Source organism: Antechinus flavipes, chromosome 3 (assembly GCF_016432865.1).
Source record: "Antechinus flavipes isolate AdamAnt ecotype Samford, QLD, Australia chromosome 3, AdamAnt_v2, whole genome shotgun sequence".
Taxonomy (NCBI): Eukaryota; Metazoa; Chordata; class Mammalia; order Dasyuromorphia; family Dasyuridae; genus Antechinus; species Antechinus flavipes.
In genome coordinates this window covers 64,813,112-64,818,722 of record NC_067400.1, presented here as the reverse complement: position 1 = coordinate 64,818,722, position 5,611 = coordinate 64,813,112, and positions in this window count along the sequence as shown.

The window sequence follows — 5,611 nt, the reverse complement described above, 5'->3', positions numbered from 1 at the left end:
ATGATGAGCAGGATACTCTCAGAAAAACCTGGAAAAACTTATATGAATTGATACAAAGTGAAACCAAGAGAACACTATATACCCAATAAGATTAGTATTATAATTATATTTAACTGTAAATGACATGTATTCTCAGCAATACAGTGATTATGATGAAAAATTTTATCTCTAGAGAAAGAATTGATGGAGACTAGATGCAGATTGAAGCATGCTGTTTTATGCTTTTTTTTCCTTGTGTTTTTTTTCTTGATCTGTGTTTTTTTTCATAATATGACTAATATGGAAATATGTTTTGTATGACTGCAAATGTATAATTTATATTAAATTGCTTGCTTTCTCAATGAGGGGAAAAGGGAGGGAGAGAATTTGAAATGCAAAATTAAAAATAAAAACGAATGTTAAACATTGTTTTGCATATAATTAGAGAAAAATCAAATTTAAAATAAATATATTTTTTTAAATTGGAATTGAAAACAGATCTATGGGCCTGCATACCCAATATCACCATATTCTTTCACCCTATTCCCAGACTTCTTTGGTGTCTTAAATACCAGCTCCCATGAAGGGAAGATGACAGACACTTCAATCTTATCCCATTCCCAGTGAGAGGGAAAGAAGAATGAGATTCAATATCCTCATTGCTATTTAATTTCTTTAAAACAGCAACAGCAGCCCTGTAGAGGAAATAATTCAAACAGACAAGTGGGTAGTTTGGGGGCACTGCTTGCAGTTATACTTTATGGGTTCAAATGATCATGGATAAAAGCTAGGGGAGTAAATTGCTATATGGGCAAAACTTGAAAAATGGCATATTCCTTAGGAATTTATGACTTCATATTCTGAGAGATGCATTCCTTTTTTTTCTCATTCTTTTAATGCTTTCAGTCACTGATCCTCCCTTGCCCCTCTCCAAACATAAATCACTGCTAGGTTCCATCTCTAGGTCCACCTCATTAAATGTCAACAGCATATAACAGCATAGCTTTGAACATATCCTGTCCAAATTCCAGTATACTCCATGGATTCCAGTGGAATCCCGCTGAACATCCTATTATATTTCTCTGTCAGTGCCTAAGTGCATACTCTAGTTATTTTGACCTGATTTCTGATGGTCTAACATTAGTGTAGTTTTTTTTCTCAGAGCATCCTTTTGATATCACTGCAGTGATGGTCTCCTACAATCATCTTTTCTCCTGTATCCTTAAAATAACATGTTCCCAATAATACATTCTTAAAATAAAGTAGTAAGGTTGACCCCTTAGCTTATCATGACAAGTACCCTTCAGATGGTTGCAATCTAACTGGGGAAACAGGACACAGACTTAAAATAAATCAGACATCACAGTACCTAACAGTCATCTGCTAAATGCAAGTGAATATGGCAACAGCAATATTATAGGACAATCAATTCTGATGGATGTGGCTCTTTCCAGCAATGAGATGATTGAGGCTAGTTCTAGTGGTCTTGTGATGATGAGAGCCATCTACACCCAGAGAGAGGACTGTGGGAACTGAGTTTGGCCCAAACAGAGCATTTTCACTCTTTCTGTTGTTGTTCACTTGCATTACTAATTTTCTTTCCTTTTTGATCTGCTTTTTCTTGTGCAGAAAGATAATTGTATAAATATATATGCATATATTGGATTTAACATATTTTAACATGTAAAACATATATTGAATTGCTTGCCATCTAAGGGTGGGGTGGGAAAGGAGGGGAAAATTTGGAATACAAGGCTATGCAAGGGTCAATGTTGAAAAATTAGCCATGCATATGTTTGGAAAAAAAAGGGCTTTAAAAAAAATGCAAGTGAATACAATAAATACCACTGGAGATAAGAAGAAGGACCACTTTGGAGCAGGAAAGTTAAGGAGAGCTTCATGGGAAAGTAGAATTTGAATTAAGATTTAAGGAAGGTCAGGTCCTAAATCAACATAGAGAAAGTAGTAAGAGCATTTCAAGCATAGGGAAGTAGATGAGCGAAGGTACACAAGGCAAGATTAGGTAATAATGAGTAAATAAACTAATCTGACTGAAGTGTTTCTATAAAGAAATAAGAAGAGACAAATTTAGCAGTGCTTCTTGGTGGAGTTCTAGGATTTATGAGTAGAGAGAATGCTACCTTACTTTCACCTCATCCTGTCTGAATATGGGATTGATTAGTAATCCTGGCTTCTGTTTCCATCATTAAAAAAAAAAAAATGATCATGCTCTTGGATCACTTGCAATGTAAATATTTAATCTTACACATGTGTACATGAATCTAATTGTCAATATATTTTCTGAATGTTCATATGTGTCAGAATGGATGTTGCAGATGGTCAATTTGAAAGGATTTGAACTGTGTCAAAATATCTTGATATATTTCAGTGCAATATGACAGACTTTTACTGGACCACTCAGCAAAGGTTTATTAAGTGCTTACTTTGCTTCAGGCACTGTGTACCTAACCACTTGTGACTAGGCCAGGGAGTTGAGGGCATAAAAATGAATAAGGCACAGTTTTCATCTTCATGGCATTGATTTCTAATAGGAGAGGAAAAAACGAGTAACTCACATTGACATTGGAGAGCCTTTCTTGGAAACAACCCTCTAAGGTAGTTGGAATATCATTATTTCCATGTTCTACAAAGGGGTGACAGAGGCTCAGGTGTGAAAATACTTGGAAATCACATAACTAGTTACAGAATCCAGTCCTCATATGTAAATAAATAGACAGTTATCCTTTTTTTATCTTGAGGGTTAGAACCCAGTGCGTCAGCGATCTGGAAAATCTGTATAAAATTTTTTGGTCCCTTTGGACCAAAGAAGTCTGAATTGTTATGATATTAAAAGAGAAAATATGTTGATATTATACAGTATTATAAACATATGTTTCTGAACTTTTTCTGTGTCATCTGCACCTTCCAAAATGTCCTTTAATCCCTTATGCCAAAGAGAGAGATATTGAAACCTCACTGAGGAAAGTCATGATATGGAAGGGATAACTATGTTAGCAGAGGGACTAGAGCTGCAATTTCATTGACTTTGGAACTCCAGATGAAGGAATTCCCTCTATCAACATAAATCAGCAACTTCTCTTTAACTTACTATAGTCCTAGAGAGTAGCCTAGAATAAAGCATCTTAAACTGTGGATTGTTAAATCCCATGTGGAGTCAAATAATTCAATATGGAGGTCATGAAAAATTTGGCAACAATAAAAGCTATTCTACTAAGGTTTAATTTTTTTTTTAGTATTTTATTTTTTTCAAATATATGAAAAGATAATTTTCAATAGTCACCTTTCTAAAACTTTGTGTTATAATTTTTTCCCTCCTCTCTCCGCCCTTCTCTCTCCCCAAGACAGCAAGCAATCTGATGCAGGTTAAACAAATTCTTCTAAACGTATTTCCATATTTGTCATGCTGCACAAGAAAAATCAAGTCAAAAGAGGGAAAAAAAACATAAGAAAACCCAATCAAACAAACAAGAATAACAACAAAAGATGAAAATACTGTGCTTTGATTCACATTCAGTCTTTATATTTCTCTCTCTGGATTTGGATGGCACTTTCCATTGCAAGTCTACTAGAATTGCCTTGAATCATGTTATTATTAAAAAGAATCAGATCTATCAGAGTTTACCATTCCATAACAAGATTTAATTTTTAATGTAAAAATAAACAAGCATATCCATTTTATTAGTATGTAAATTTGCTTTTGTTTTTAATAAATAGTAAAATTACATGTATGCCAAAGAATTGTTTTAAAGTAAATTGCTTTATGATTTATCATTAGAAAATGTTTGGTTTGTATATCTCCTTTATATATCTTTATATTCAGGTGCATAAAAATTTCTTGGGCCAAAAGGGGTCAAAAGTGGGGAAAGCTTAAGAAATTTTGGCCTAGAGCACTGAGAATGATTTGCCCAATATGCATCAGAGGTCAGCTCTTTATTCATTAAGACACTCTCTCTTACTGTTCGGTTCTGCAAACATATATTGTATCTAGGATATACTGCAACATATCTGACATATATAGGACTGCTTGCCATCTAGTGGAGGAGGTGGAGGGGAAAAATTGGAACAGAAGACGAGTGCAAGGGATAATGTTGTAAAAAAATTACCCTGGCATAGATTAAATAAAATAAAAATTAAATTAAATTAAATTAAATTAATAAAGACACTCTCTCTTAATATAAGGTTGAATATAAACTATTCTCTAAAAAAGGGTACAAGGTTCTCTGAAAGTACAAAGGAGGGATAGATTATTTTCAGGTTGGGGAAGGTCCCATAGAAGAAGTGATTGATTTAGGCTCTGATCCATGGGTAGGACGTTAAGAGATAAGATGGGGCCTAAGAGACTCAAAAAATATCAAGCAGTTAAAGGGGATAAACAGAAGCTTGTTGAAGATGGCAACCATTTGTCATTTTGTCTTTGCCCACCCAGCGCCCCGCACGGGAACTAGCCCAAAGAAAGTATAAAACAAATGTTTGATGATGGACCAAATGATTAAGGAAGGGGAAGTAAAACTGAAGAAGTGGGTTGAGACCAAGCATGGGAGGACTTTTACAAGAAGCCCTTCAAAGCTTTTTAGCCAGGGAGTAACAGGATCAGAGAAATTCCTCAGGAAGATTAATGTCTCTGCAGAGTGCAAGAGAAAATGAAAGAAACCAGATTAAAGAAAAAGGAGAGCTATTAGCAAGCCGTTCAAATAATTTAGAAAGGAGTGAATGAAGGGCGTTGGCAGTGAGTGTTGCATAAAAGGCAGAGTCTAGAGAAACACAGAGGGAACAGAAGAGACAGGACTTGATTAATTAGATGAGAAAGAGATTTTTAAATGGATCTGAAGTTTAATGTCTAGGCAACTAGAAGGTGAAGGATATGACTCACAGAGATAGGGAAAATAGGAAGAGGAGCAGAATGGGAGAAAGATGATTTTTCTGTGGGTAGATAAAATATGTAATCTTGGGGAAATACTTAACCTCTGTCTGTAAAATGGGGATAAGAGTCTCAAAACAAAATTCTATTTCCAAACCTGCTCTGTTCAGTTAAAGGCAAACCCAGGAAATAAGACAAAAGGAATTTATTGGTACCCAAGCCATCAGATGGTTGGACTAGGGCTGACTGCTTCATTCCGAACAGGTAACTAGGTGACAAAGTGGATAGAGCATCCTGGCCTATGTAGTACCTGGTCTTGACACCCACCTATCTAAAGTTGACTGTGATTTCAGAGACAAGCAAATTATGGTCTGGAGTGAGTTATCCTAGAGATCCCAAGGACCACCAGAACTCAGATGCTAGAACACCCACTTACAATGCCTCATGAGCAATAAATATCCCTTTAAAGCCAAGGGAGCTTTTTCATTTTTTTTTCCTTTTATTTTTTATTAAAGCTTTTTATTTACAAAGCATATGCATGGGTAATTTTTCCAACATTGATCCTTGCATAACCTTTTGTTGCAAATTTTCCCCTTCTTCCCCCCACCCCCTCCCATAGCTGACAGGTAGTCTAATACATGTCAAATATGTTTAAATACATGTTATATCCAATATATGTATATATATTTATATAGTTATCTGGTTGCGTAAGAAAAATCAGATCAAGAAGGAAGAAAAGGAAAAGCTGAGAAA